This window comes from Ceratotherium simum, chromosome 38, assembly GCF_057802395.1.
Source record: "Ceratotherium simum simum isolate JZ-2026a chromosome 38, ASM5780239v1, whole genome shotgun sequence".
Classification (NCBI taxonomy): Eukaryota; Metazoa; Chordata; class Mammalia; order Perissodactyla; family Rhinocerotidae; genus Ceratotherium; species Ceratotherium simum.
The window spans coordinates 18,318,002-18,332,742 of NC_141937.1; the positions used below are offsets into that span (position 1 = coordinate 18,318,002).

Genomic DNA, 14,741 nt, shown 5'->3' on the forward strand with positions numbered 1-14,741 from the left:
ATATAGATATATATATATATATCTATATACACACACCATATGTTGGAGATAAATAGTTATCTTTTACCTGAAACACTGTAGGGGGTGTTGTGTGTTCATGTCAGTGTGAGTTTGTGTATGTGTGTGCTCATTTGCTATGTATGTGTATGTGTGAGTGTGCCCACAGGAGTGAAGTTGGGGGTGGGGTGGAAAGAAAGGTGCCAATCTCTCCTTCCTGTCATGCGATCTGAATGCAATCGAAAGCTCTAAATCACTCCCTTATTTTCTCAGCGTCAAGCGCTTTTGATCAGAACTGGGAACCTGTGGCTGCCTCTTGCTGAAGCACTTTTCATTCTCAACATTTGAGTGTTGGGGCAGAAAGAGAAGTGAGGGTGCAGGGGGAAAAAAAGAAGGGAAAATCGGTGAGTGTACAAAAACTTGCATTTTTCTCTATTTGAGCCCATTTATTTCCATTTTAAACTGCCCCTGGAAAGGAAAAGAGGACAAAACCTTAAAAGAGAGACAACTTGTCTTCAGTGTAGTCTGTTCGTCACCTACCATATTAGTATAGGCCTATTTGCTCTAAAGGAGGTTGTCATAACCTTTTATGAACTATCAATGATTTATTGGAAACCCTGACGGGCTTCCTCTACAAAACACAAGCAGCATCTTTCATAGTGTGACAGAAAGCACCATGGCAGTCTGATTTGTGGTTGTTCGGGTGTTTGGGTTTTAAAATTATATTTATTAACTTTACAAAGTGTTGAGGGTTGAATGAATGTCAAAGAACAAATATATCTAGCTTATATTTGTTGCATGTCTCCTGGCTTGATTTTCATTATTGAGGAACGACAATACTCGGGAGCTACTGGCAAGTGAAATCACACCTTGAGAACTCTGGCTTAGCTTGGAGAAGAGCTTTTGTACATACATCAGAGTTAGTTGTGTTGTTTTAAAATGGTCAGAGCATTGCGAACTGATTTTCACCAGGAATTAGCTTCATTTGGTGGCAGGATTTATATTCATCTACTTTTGGCTGTTTCATTCCTATTGCACTGTTGGTCTACTCAGAATGTGGGATCAGCTGCCTGTCTTTGGCCCTCTGTAGAACCCTGACAATATAATGGACCTATTCTGTAGTTAATTCGCGGTGTCTGGTGTGTCTCCGGCAGTTTAACAGATGGATCTCTAGTCAGCCTCCTCTCAAACTCTTTATTAAATATTTATAGAGCCAGATTGCAAGTAGACCCAGCTTTGCCCTTGGAGTTATGTGCACGGACCTCTAGACCAGGGAAGATATCAACTCAGCTCAGGGAGCAGAGACAAAATCCTTTCTCCAGGAAGTTTCTAGAAGCACATGGAGTAGTTTTACCTTATACACGGTGATGAGATTGCAAGTACTCCAGCAGTGTTCTGTAGAGTAAACAAAATGTTATCTTGAAAATACAAAGCTATTATTAATGTGGGAAGATAAAGATGACCACCAGTTTTGTGAGTAAATCTGAGTATTTGGGGACAGGTTTTATCACTCCATGAAAAAATGTGCAAATGAGTAATGGTGCCTTTTGCTTAAGTAGTACATATATATATGGAGAGTTGCCAGGAGAAAGTGCTAATGAGATGAGTTTGTGAAAAATGAGTAGATTTGGAGATTTAAAAACACTTAAAATAAAATATCATGCATTGGACATGTAGAGGAAGGTGTTAAAATGAAAATGCCAAAGTTGTTCAAATCTTTAACTGAATCAAGGCCAGGGTGGGGTGGGGGCAGGGGAAGGGTTGCTGAAGATGCTCACTCAGGCAGAGAAGTCCTGGTGCTCTCAGAGGGAGCCAGTCTCTGCAGACCAAACGGTGCTTGAGTTAAGAGCATTGGGCTGTAGATCTGTGAGAGGAGACTCGAGTTACAAGATGTGCTGCAGAGCTGCTGGGAAAAAAATGCCAAGACCACAACCTTCGTGCTGCGTTTATGAGTCACATAATCATTGGGCTACAGAGGACTTCGTGAGGTTCCAGTCAACCTCCTTCTTTCTGGATAGTCCCCTTTGAAATTATCCCAAAGACTTAGAGACTAATCTGGGGAAATGTCACTGCGCCAGATTATAACCACATACTTAATTTCAATGCCACAAGATAAATTACTCACTCCATCCTTCAAAGGTATTTCAGTGGTTGCAGGAAATATTTCAAGCTCTTCTTATTTAAAGTTTTAAATGACTGTGCTAATTTGGCAGCATACGAAACCATGAACATCCTTTTTAATTGGTTAACTCCTTGAATGAAATCAAGTTACAGTAAAACAATAAATGCACTTTATGGTAAATAATCTTACTATTATAAATACTTAACTTGCTGCTTTCTTCTTGCTAAGAAAGTTACTAACCGTTCTTCCATGCTAAAAAGATTCTTCTTTTGTTTCCAGTTCTATTGACTTAGCTGTTTGTTGCCAACATTATAAAGTATGCAGGGCACTATGTTAAGAGCTGTAGAAAGATTTTAAAAGAATAGATTCTCGACCAGTCCTTGGATTTGGGGGAGTTTATATGTATTAGTGGGGTAGGGGAGAGGAAGTATGAATGAAAAGCCTCAAGAGCATGTTTGTAGAAAACTGAGTTGGACACGGCCAAGGGTACAAACACGGCAAATGCGTGTTACGAGCAGATAGGGTTAATCAGGGTTTTTCTTAGAGCTGTAGATAGGGTTAATCAGGGTTTTTCTTAGAGCTGTGTTGATATTCGTATTGTACTGAAAATGATGGTTGAGTTTAGTGTTTCCTGCATTAGTAGGAACTAATGAGTTTTGCTGTTAACAATATGTAAGATAGTGCTATGGTCTGAACGTTTGTGTGCCCCCAGAATTCGTGTGTTGAAATCCTAACCCCTAATGTGATGGTATTAAGAGGTGGGGCCTTTGGGAGGTGAATGGGTCATGAATGCAGAACCCTCATGAATGACATTAGTGTCCTTATAAAAGAGGCCCCACAGAGCTCTCTAGCCCTTTCCACCGTGTGAGGGTACAATGAGAAGTCTGAGACCCAGAAGAGAGCCCTCACCCAACCATGCTGGCACCCTGGTCTCAGACTTCCAGCCTCTAGACCTGTGAGAAATAAATTTCTGTTGCAGTAAGCCATCCAGTCTGTGGTATCTTCTTACAACCTGAATGGACTAATATGGGTAGGACCCCTGAAAATATTCTTCTCTTAGAGTATGACGTTAGCATCGCAGCTCCAGGGCTTGGTAGGTCAGAGTAGTGTTCACTCTGACTGTTACTATGGAGATGATTTCAGCAGATACATGTGCAAGGTTAAGAGCCTCCTCACTCAAGCATATCTACAGGAAATGCTATATTTTGGGAGAAGGCCTGGTGAAGCATCAGCAATGCAACACCAGACCTCTGTTGACAACACGCAGTTCAGACGGCCCAGGAACTCAGGTTGCTGTAACCACACCTGTAGTTTTTCAAGGTTGCCTCACTGGAGCAATGGGCAGGTGGATACTGCTCTGTGTCTCTATCCCCAGAGCGAAAACTTCACTGCATTATGTAGCATCAAGGGCACTTGCCCCTTCTGGAACCCAGTTCTGAAGATTTCTGACCATATTTGTTAAGCTGAGGAAATAGCTTCATGGATAACACAGCACAGGGATGCTGTGGGGTCCAGACACTGGGCCTTGTTTGAAGCCTTCTTCCAATCCCTCAAAGGATATCAAACAGAAGAATGAAGCTATGTTATATGGCATTTGTATCGTTGTATATAAATTCTTGGAGGTAGAAGAACTGAAGTTGATCACAGCTGCCCACACTTGAAATGTGTGAGAAATAATGAAAGAATAGCGTATCTATTAAGTCTTCAGAAGGAAAAACAATAGGAAGTATGATCACACTTTAGGATTTGTTTTGGGATTACTTTGGGTTTTTATTTGTCTTTTTACAAACATAGCCTCATTACAGAGGAAACTTCTGGATCTCATTTTGAAACAGAGGTGATATCTGTCCGCTACATAGTAAGAAGACCATTGTGGGAAGCCAACTTTATTGTCCACAAAATCAAAACAATAAAATGTAAAAAGCATTTTCTTTCCTTCAGTTGTTAAAACTCATAACCTCCAAAAAAGTGTGTTTCTTATTTTTCTTGTTTCAGAGTTCACCAACTCAGACAGACTGAGCTAGGCCATTACCGTTCTCATCAGCTTAGATTTATATGACGCTCACATTGAAATGAACATCTGGACATTTAGAGAAAGCATTTCATTTGCAGGCCCTTGTAGCATTTTTTTCCCCCATATTTGGAATGTCCCTTTGGAAAACAACATAAGTTGGAAAGCAACATCCAGCATAAGAAATATTTTTTGAAGCATAAATTATTAGAAATAGGGTTGTCAATGAGAATTTTTATTGCACACAATAAAGGCATAAGTGGGATCATAAAGCACACTACAGAAATAAAACCTATTGACTATTTGGGCTTTATCTTGCATCCAGAGAGCCAGTGAACATAAACTCACATGTGACTTCCAAGGCAACTAGCTGTAACCACAGTTTCCACTGTCTCCAGGCCTAAGTGGAGATTTTCAGCCTGGATAAGTATTTCCTAGAGACATTTGATCCAGGTGCTTTGTGCAGTAGGATTGGTGATTCAGTGTGTGGCATCTAACAACGTGAGTCAGAATTAAATGAATGTCTGTTTTATAGTTGGGGAGCTAATGGAAGGGCCACCTCTTGGATGAGTCATTGAACACAGATCCTTCTCTGGGCCACTTGCTAAAGATTGTGCAATCATTTTCATGAGCAGCTAAAATGATAACCTTGATGTTCTGCCCTTTCTAAGTTCAGATGATCAAGCTGTTCATCTCTGTTTCCCCAAAATAGATTCGAGCTACAAAACTACCTTTCATTTTCATTCATTCTTTATTTTTCTGTGTGTGTGCTGTATCTTATTCATTACATGTGAATAATGCAGTTCTTATATTTTAACTCTTATTAGATTCTGCTGCAGATAAAATACAGCTGTTATTTATAATCCCTCTTTCCTCCAAAAATATTTGAGGCAGCTTAGACTAAAAGACACAGATAGGTTAAAACTATTCAAGCCAGGGCAGATGAATGTGATTACGGGCTATGACAGGTCAAGATAGCTATACCAGAATTTATAGGCAAAAGATCGCTCCTGAAACTGAGCATCAAACTTAGCTTTGAGCTTCCTGAAAATTATTTTCAGCATATATCCTTTTGCCTTTTTTTTAAATGTCAGTGTCTGCATTAGTATCTTCTGTTTTAGAATATAAGCTCAAGAGGGGCTAATCCCACCATTTAGCACGTGGTTTATCAATCCCAAGGCACTTGTTATGGAGGAACAGTTGTAGTCAGAATATAATGTGAAGAGTGGGTAAGTAAGGCAAGAACTCAAAGAAAAGGAGAAGTAATCACTTATGTCTGTCCTCAGTGAGCTCACTGGTCAGTTAGATAAAACAAATCATATACTTGAGAAGTCTCTTATCACAGAACACACAAGCTAATGAATGTTAGTAGAATCTTAACTGGGGATATGAATGAGAGAAAATATAGCTCTTAATATATGTATGGCCTGATATTTGTCTGAGCAACTGTAAGTGAGAAGCAGGCTAGTTTTCAAGGGAAGACTTTCGCTCCTTATACCAGGCTGATGCATGGCTGCCCTGGGACAGCTACCACGGAGGTATCCTAGGACAGTCTCTGCTTGGTTAGAGTGGCCGAGGCACTGTCTGTGCAGATAATAGGACTAGGCTCTATTTAACCTACGCATCCCTGTGTAATCCAAGAATTAAAAGAAAGAAGGAAAAAAGATAGGGAGGCCTGGTGGCGTACTGGTTAATTTCCTGCGCTCCACTTTGGTGGCCCAGGGTTCGCAGGTTCGGATCCCGGGCACGGACATATGCACTGCTTATCAAACCATGCTGTGGCAGGTGTCCTACATACAAAATAGAGGAAGATGGGCACAGATGTTAGCTCAGGGCCACTATCCCTCAGCAAAAAGAGGAGGATTGGCAATGGATGTTAGCTCAGGGCTAACCTTCCTCACTAAAAATAAAAAAGAAAGAAAGAAAGGAAGGATGGAAGGAGAGAGGGAAAAGAAATTTTGGCCAACTTCACGGACCTCTTATTATGCCAATGTGAAAATCATTTAGGTAAATTTTTTGTGTCACTTTTTTTTTCTTTTCTTAAACTTAATTGGCATAACAGAGTTAGGGATTGTTGATGTTTTGTGGAATGATAATCATATATATCTTTCCTGTGTTTTAGGAAGTAATTTTTGAAAGTAGACAAAGGAGTCATACAGATAAATTATTAAGTTTACTATCGTCAAAGCTGGATTGAGGATGGCATAAATATTTAGCCATACTAGGCTTTCTGTCATTTTCCCCAAGCCAGACCATGATATGACGCAATTGAGGGACTATTTGAGTCTGTGGATGAGGCATACCTACCCATATTTCTGCCTTATATCTCTGCCAAATTTGGGACAAAGAGAGACGTTGGTCTCCAGATCCATCTTAAGAAGACAGGCCTGGTCCTGGACCAAGTGTGCCTAATATGTGGAAGCAGGAGCTCCAGAAGGTATGGCTTCATAAGAGGAAAAATCCAAAAATAGGGAAAGGAAGGGGCTATTACCACACATGTTCTTAAAATTCTTTTGATCTTACCTGTCCCAAAGAAATCACACTTCCATCTACGGTGGGGAGTGAGTAAGCGTGAGGTTGGGGACCAGATACACTTCCCAAGTAAGTGGTTCTCATCTCTGGCTGCCCAGTAGGATTATTTAGTTGGGGAACTAAATACACACCACACACACACACACACACCCATGAACACATGCTGGGCCCAACTTGTGTAGCTAGAGTTGAGAAACAGGAGAGCAGGGAAATGAAGCTCCTCCAAACAGAGGCCTTTACTGAATTTATAGTAATTGGCCTGGCGTACAGTAGAAGTTCAGTTGGTATTCACTGAATGAATTACTAAAGAATGTGTAGGATATTAACCATAGGTGAATTTCTCCACATTTAATTCTGTGCCACATTACAGGGAAAGTGCTATTCTCCTTGCCTGTGCCCTGAGAAGTCTTCTTTGTGAGACCTCAACTTTATAAGAATATGCCTTGATTAATATACCACGGGGCTGGGCTGGGCTGGCCTGGCAGGTGGGCTCCAATGTTCTAAGTGAGTTACTCCACATAAAGCAGAGGGTAAAGACTGGGAAACTGTGGGAAAGAGAGAAAGAAAGAAGAGAGTGTCAGAAAGGAAAGCAAGGGAAGGGAAAGCTTAGTGTTGCAAGATGAGACCTCTCATCTCATGATCATGCAAATCTTCACTGAAGTCTACAATGCTCTAATTCTTTTGTATGAGTAAATTTCTCATAGAAATTAATAAGAAGGCTGACTTCTGCATTCTAGGATCAAGGTCTAAAATAACCTTACTACATAAAGGCAGCTGTGGTTGAATTAGGTTATGTAAGGATCCTGAATGCATTAGTCAGCACATCTATTGGTATGTAAGCACTGAATCCATAGACTCTTATAAAAGTGAATTTTTCTACAGAGACTCATGTACCTATTTACCCTACAGACACTAGGCTAATTCCTCAGGGGCCTGGTTAGTACGGCATTACATCAGAAATACAATAATAAGGCAATAAAGTTACCAGAATTTCCTTCTAAAGTATGGCATTTTAAACCTCGAAGCATGAAATAGAAATGGAATAATACTCAAAGTTTTTATCAATTTTCACAAGTTATAATGGATATTCCAATTATTTTGTATAAATTACATTACCAATTCTAAAAGTTGCATAAATTTTTAAATTTCTGGAAGGAAAAAGTGTTATGATTTGACTTGCAAATACTTTTAGCAAACAAAACAAGCTTTAGACAGTGACAAAAATGAGAATAGAATGTATACAAATATGAAGTGTTATTTAACATACTGGGATAGCTAAATCTTGTGTGAAGCTGAGATGTGTGCATGCAAGAAAATACCAGTTTAGCTACTATTGTTTGCAAACTTTGTAGTTACACACATAAATGTGTCTTCCATTTGTACTGTCACCAGCTTAAAGTGGCTTCATTTAATCCATCCTTCATTATTACAACCAACTTCTCTCAATCTCAAACTCAAACTCAACTCAAACTCAACTCAATCTCAATCTCTTAAAATACTCTACCACCTAAAAATGACGAAAGTATAGTGGATCCCAATGGCTTATTGTGGCTTCTAAACATCAGTCATTCAGATAACGCATTGTCTGAGTTCTTGTCTGATTCTGAAACCCTTTTTATTACCTTTGTACTGGAACCTTGGCTGGATACACAATTCATGTGACACATTTTCTCTCTCTTCAGAACTTTGTAGACTTTCCTTCTAATCTTTTAGCCTTAAATGTTGCTGTGTATGTTTCAAGGCATCATGGTTTTATCTCCTGGTGTGTGACTTGGGCTATCTGGAGGTAGACTGGAGAAGTCTTTCTTTACCTTATGATATTCAATAGTAAACCAGGATATGTTTTGGCTTTGAGCGTTCTGAATTAATTTTGCCTGGATTAGAGTGTATTTTCTTTATCTTTAGTTATTTTTCTCCATTATTTTATGGAAATTTTCTTGTTTCATATCCTTTAATATGTTTTTGGTTTTATGGTTGGGCTTTGTTCTTTAAGGAGCTGGTTACTTAAGTGGGCTCATCTTTATCTGTCTTGAACATTGTCTTTCTTCCTTTCATTTCCTTCCTTCCTTCCTTCCTTCCTTCCTTCCTTCCTTCCTTCCTTCCTTCCTTCTTTCCTTCCTTTCTCCCTCTCTCCATCTTTTGATATCTTTTTCTGCATTTTCTATATTTGTTTTGATTATTTAAAAAATCTCTCAATTTAGGGTAACAATTTTACTTTTAGCCCTGTCTATTCTATTTCTTCTTGTTTAAAATTTATTAACATGTTCCATAATATTGTTGCTTTGGACATCAATTTTTCTTAATACTCGATGCTTTCTTTTTGTGTTTTTCCACTTTATTTTTTGAATCCAAATCATCTTATTACATTTTTCTATAGCAACAAAGCATTTCTGGAGAATTTTTTTTCTTTACTGTGCTATGCTTCCCTTCATACACAATTTTTTCTTGACTCTTGCATGTTTTTTCCCCCTGCTTATTACTTATTACTTATTGATGGATTTTTTCCTCCTGTAATGTCTTTGAATTGTTGGCATACAGGTTCTTTTTTTGCTGAGGAAGATTAGCGCTGAGCTAACATCCATGCCAATTCTCCTCTATTTTTTTGTATGTGGAACACCTCCACAGCCTGGCTGGTGAGTGAAGTAGGTACGAGTCTGGGATCCGAACCCTCGAAGCCAGGCCACGGAGGCGGAGTGTGTGGAACTTGAACCACTTGGCCACGGGGCTGGGCTTACACAGGTTCTTTTAATCTTGTTTATACTTGATGTGAACTATTTGGTGCAGATTATCTGATTTGCTGATTTTGCAGATAAAATGCAAATAAATTTTCTTTTACTCCTTTCTCACCACGGTTGATCTCTGTTTTGGTTCTTTTTCCTGGGAGCTACAATCTGAGAGCGTGGGAAATGACAATGAGCAAAGTTGAGGTTGTGTTGAATATCTTAAACCATGGTCTGCTCTAAACAGCAAGATTTTCATCTCATTTCCATTCAGATTATCTTCTATTCATTGTGAACACCTGTAAACTTAACTATCCCCATTTTTCACATTTCCTCCTTTTCACCATCCCTCCCAGGAAGTATTTCCACTACCTGTCAGTGAGAAAAAGAAAAATTCAAGGGTACAATCTCAATTTGCTTTTCCAAAATTTATCAGTGTTGTTGAATATCACCAGTATGTTATTGACTGAACATTGTTGTTTCTAGAATATTAATGAAGGTTTAGAAGCCAATTAAGTTACTCACATGGCTTCATACATTCTAGAATCTTCTGTTGCTTCATTTTAGTTTCTTATTAATTTTTATTACTTCCAGTTGTACATCTTTCCTTTTTGATTGCTGCTGATGATTTATTTTTTTAATTCTTTTTTTTAAAGTTTGTTCATTTGGGAAGACGGAACATAAAATGGAAATGACGTGATCTGGCTTCTGCCGTCTTTGCACAAACGTTCAACAATCAACTTTTACTTCTTTATTTGCAAACTTATCTAAAGGTGTATTTATTTTTAAAATTTCAGCCCAAAATACCACTTAGACCAGTCACATGTTTATTACCTATTGAATAAAGTGATTTTTCTTCTTTACGTATCCTATGTTACAGCTTTCTGATTTTCACGTGAGCTACATTCTCATATTCAGAGTGTGTTGTGTAAGTCTCTTTGCACTCTGTGCATATGGTTTATTGTTTCGCCAAATTTGATCATGGACCCTGTATTCTTTGTTTTAGAAGTCTTACACTTTTTCATTTGCTGCTTTCATATGCTGATTTCATATCATGCTTCAAACTCGCTCATTATGTTGTGGAGGTTTTTCCATTATTCTGTGATATAATAGACATTGAAATGTTGTAGATAGAGATGAGATGATGTTTTATTTAATTAAACAAAAATAATGACTTAGACCATGTCATTGAAAAGCAGAGGGGGTTATTGTGGGAAGCCCCAAAATATAAGAGGAATACTAAAGGTTGATTTAAGAAGAAAAGATAAACAAAGTTAAGGTCAGAATCTTTATTTTGAATGATATTAGCAAATGAAGAAAACTAGTAGAATCAGTTATTTTTCGTTTGTGTAGCTCATAAGAAATGTTAAGTTGTCATGATTTTTTAGTTTCTCACCTGGTGATCTTGGCTTGGTTTGCACCCTACTGGTCAGCGTTGGCTCCTGGAGGAAGGATGAGCACTGCTGAAGGTCACAGGCTGGGTATACAAGGGCCACGCTCATTAGGGGCAGGATAGGGAGGAGCGGGGAGGCTCTCCAAAGGTAGTAAATACACTTCAAGTTTGGGCATAATAATGATGGAATTGTTACGTATAAGTTATTTGTGCTTTTTCCTTCATTTTTCTAATATTTAAGATGGTTGAACACAAGTTTTTCCTATTGCATAACTAGTTACATTTTCTACTGAGATTTGTGGCTCCTGTTTTTGAGAGGAAAAACACTAGGAAATATGCAAAGTTTCCTTAAGTGAATAATCTGAATTGTAGAAAGGATCCACTGACTTCTTTCTCAGCAGTGATTTTCCATCTGAGTGGCTCCTGGGCAGTCAGTGCATAAAGCCATGTTGGTGCTGGCTGGGTGCAAAGTGCCTTCTTCTGAAGTTGCCTGCTTTGTACTGTTACCTGCCTACAGCAAAACAAGGACACTCCAGTGGAGAAGTCTCTTTAACCAAATATCAAACAAATTAACCTTTTAGTGCGTTCCTAGGAGCCTCTCAAGAGAAGCAAGACTCCAGTGACATCACTGATGGCAAAGGTTAGCCTAAAAGTAAAATGAAATCATCCGGCCAGGCAGGCCCTGCGGGAGAATCAAGCCTTGTAATTAGATCGAAGGCTCCTAGGAAACGGAGCCCTGTTGCAGGAAGAGTGTTTGCAGAAGCTAATTGGGGTAAGCGTTTGCATCACTGCCTGTACACCGCATCACTTACAGCCTTGAAAATAGCTGTAATGGTGTATGGTGACTGAGTCATGCCCTAATTTTAGCAACCTAGGCAGAACATGAATTACACCATGAACATGCGCTTGAATTTGTCCTATTGTGACTTAAGACTCCAGGAAGATTCCAGGCCTCAGATTGGCTGAGATTGGGGGTGTTTTCTGAGAGTTGCAGGGATTGGGGGAGCCCTGTTCAAGCAGATGCTGAGAACTTTGCCCTGATGGCTGTGTCGATTTACCTCCATTCTACCTGGTGCTTTCTCAGGCTTGTCATCTGATTGGTGTCTCCTCACCTCTCTCATCCTGCCCACCACTGCTTTTATTTTCAAAGCGTGGGGTCTATAACTGAGCCTAGTAATTGTTCTAAATGATTTCTGTGGTGAATTAATGAAAAAGAAATCTAGTTATTAGGCAAATAAGCCATTTTAGCCCTTTTGGGCTACTATAACAGAATACCACAGACTGGATGGCTTATAAACAACAGAAATTTATTTCTCACGGTTCTGAAGGCTGGAAGTCCAAGATCAGAGTGCCAGCAGATTCAGTATCTGATAGAGCCTGCTTCCTCACAGAAGGCCATCTTTTTGCTGTGACCTCACATAGTGGAAGTGCCTAGAGAGCTCTGTGGCGTCCCTTTTATAAAGGCACTAATCCCATTCGTGAGAGGTCTACTTCCTAAAACCTCTTATCTCAAATGCCCCACTTCCTAATACCATCACCTTTGGGTGGGGTGTGTGAGAGTTGTTATTTATTTTGGTAGTCATATTATAATGACACTAACAAAAACAGCTAAAATTTTTGAGCACTTATTGTCTGCCAAGTACTGTGCTAAATACATTATATGGCGATGTCATTCAAAACTCTCACCAACCTGCTGTATGCTCATTGCACGGATGAGGAAACTGAGGCATGTGGATGCCATCCCAAAGATGCTAACACAATAAATAATTGTTCATCAAAGAACCACAGGGAGAGACTCTAAGAACAGGCTTGTCTCACGGAACTGTGCGTAATGATAATGAGTCCCCCATTGTAATCATATCACTAAAGCTATCCTAACCCAAACCCTCCTCTTGAAATCACAATAAACCCATTTATTTCTCATATCTGGATCACTTTTGCATTCAGCACTAGCTAATCTCTGGTCCTGTTTCAAGTCAGAATCTGGATATTATTTACCATCTGCCTCCAAGGAACACACTTGCCAAGTCCTTTAATTTGCTATAATTGGCAGGTTTTCAGTGTACATAATTTATATCAAAAAAAGCTATCCTGAAAAAGAAGGTTAATTAAACCATTTCTTTTGGGTCCCTAGAAGTGCAGCGGTTTCCAAGAGGATGACTTTAAGGCCTTCAGGTCTTCTGTGAGTCTATGCTGTCACAGCTGAGCACATTAAAAATGTATGTTGGGTTGGTCCCTGGTGCCTCTGAGCTGGTCAGAAAGATGTCATTGGCACCTGGGTAATATCACAAATACTCGCTGAATTAAGCAGCTCACATTTGCATTGGAGTCTTTTGTTCCAAGCTTTCCAGACACTAGACACTACTAGACTGCAGTATAATTTATGGATACCTCTGTGTTGGCAATTCTGTCACTGATATGATAGGAAACACTAGAAAAAATACACCCAGATGTACAGAATTCTAAATAGAGTAAGTGAGAAACCACAAACTGATTCAGACAAGCAGCACATGTGGGTAGTAAACAGACGATTTACAGATTTTTTATTCCTCTTTCTCTTTCTCAGTCTTCCGCTAAGCTCATGGCCCCAAATGGGGCATGCCCTAGGCTTTGTGGAGGCATTCTGATCCTTTCCCAGCTTCTGGACGATGCCACCCTGGGAGTTTATTTCTTAATCCATGCCTGTCAAAAGTTGGCAAGTTTGTTCTGCATTCTAGGGCAAGAAACTTCTCTGTGTGCCACCTTTTCCCACAGTGGTTTTGTGATTTACCAGTCTGTGGGTGGATTACATAGACTAGCACAGGAATGAACGTGAAGTTGTCACATATTTTTCCTTTCTTGGAAGGCCTGACTTCTCATCTTTGTCTAGTTTTTCCCCCAGTTACCTTCCAAATCTCAGCTCAAATGTTGCCAGCTTGTCCCATCCCATCTTGACCCCAATTGATGAAAGTGCCCTCCTCTGGGCTTCAGAAAATATATCTGAAGCTTAGAAATAAGGCAAAAGTGTCCCATAGAAGCAAAGGCCACCCAAGGATTAACTAGAGGAATGTAGTTGGGTCATCTCACTGCTTGCTGTTAATTAAAAATCTCAGACGTCCTGAAGTTGCATGTTAACTTGTAGCTTTTCGTGTAGTAGAAACGCAAATAATTTCTGCCAAGTGGAACAGAGAACTTCAAAGGTTTATGACCCTGTTGGACATGAACCAGTTTTGTATCCACCCATTAATCTATCCCAAGAATGTCTCTAGCTAGCTAGCTTCTGAAATGCTCTTTGATCTGGTCATAACATCTGACTCATTAATTGAATAAAAACATGTTCGTTCTGTAGAGGTGTGGGAGTCCTGGTTTTCAACTCCAGTAGATCCCAGCACTCCCCACACTCTTCTAGGTTGACTTGTCTCCCTTGGCCACTGAGGTATAAGCTCCATGACGGCAGGCTCCTGAGGAAGTTTCTTTGAACTTGGAACCCTCAGCGGGCAGTGCAGCACCTGATGCCTGAGTCACCCAGTAAGAGTGTGTTCTATTAATAAATGATTGTGTAGTTTAATTCTGAGTCACTCAGTTGGTCCCTGCATCATTGTTCCAGGTCAGTACAAGGACTCTATCGCCTGAAGAATAGCTTCTATTTTGGGAGAACATAGACATGGAGTTAGAAATGTCATGAAAGTCTTTTGTAGGACTTAATGAATGAACTCAAGGTAGTAGTTTTAGTCTTAATCCCTCTTCATTAGTTGGATTTTGCTTTGCAGTGTCTTTGGATTAAGAATAGGCAAAGTTGGGGCTGGCCGGTGGCACAATCGGTTAAGTGTGCACTCTGCTGTGGTGGCCTGGGGTTCACTGGTTCAGATCCCGGGCATGCACCGATGCACCGCTTGGCAAGCCATGCTGTGGCAGCGTCCCATATAAAGTGGAGGAAGATGGGCATGGATGTTAGCCCAGGGCCAGTCTCCCTCAGCAAAAAAGAGG

The 14,741-nt window shown here is 39.8% G+C and overlaps 1 long non-coding RNA gene across 1 annotated transcript in view; it reads left to right on the plus strand.

Moving 5' to 3' along the window:
• LOC147912255 (uncharacterized) overlaps positions 1-14,741 on the plus strand; it is a 108,384-nt gene that overhangs the window by 49,333 nt on the left and 44,310 nt on the right. Inside the window, exon 2 of the long non-coding RNA XR_015550137.1 lies at positions 271-401. This is a non-coding gene — a long non-coding RNA (uncharacterized LOC147912255). The remainder of the gene's footprint in view (positions 1-270; positions 402-14,741) is intronic.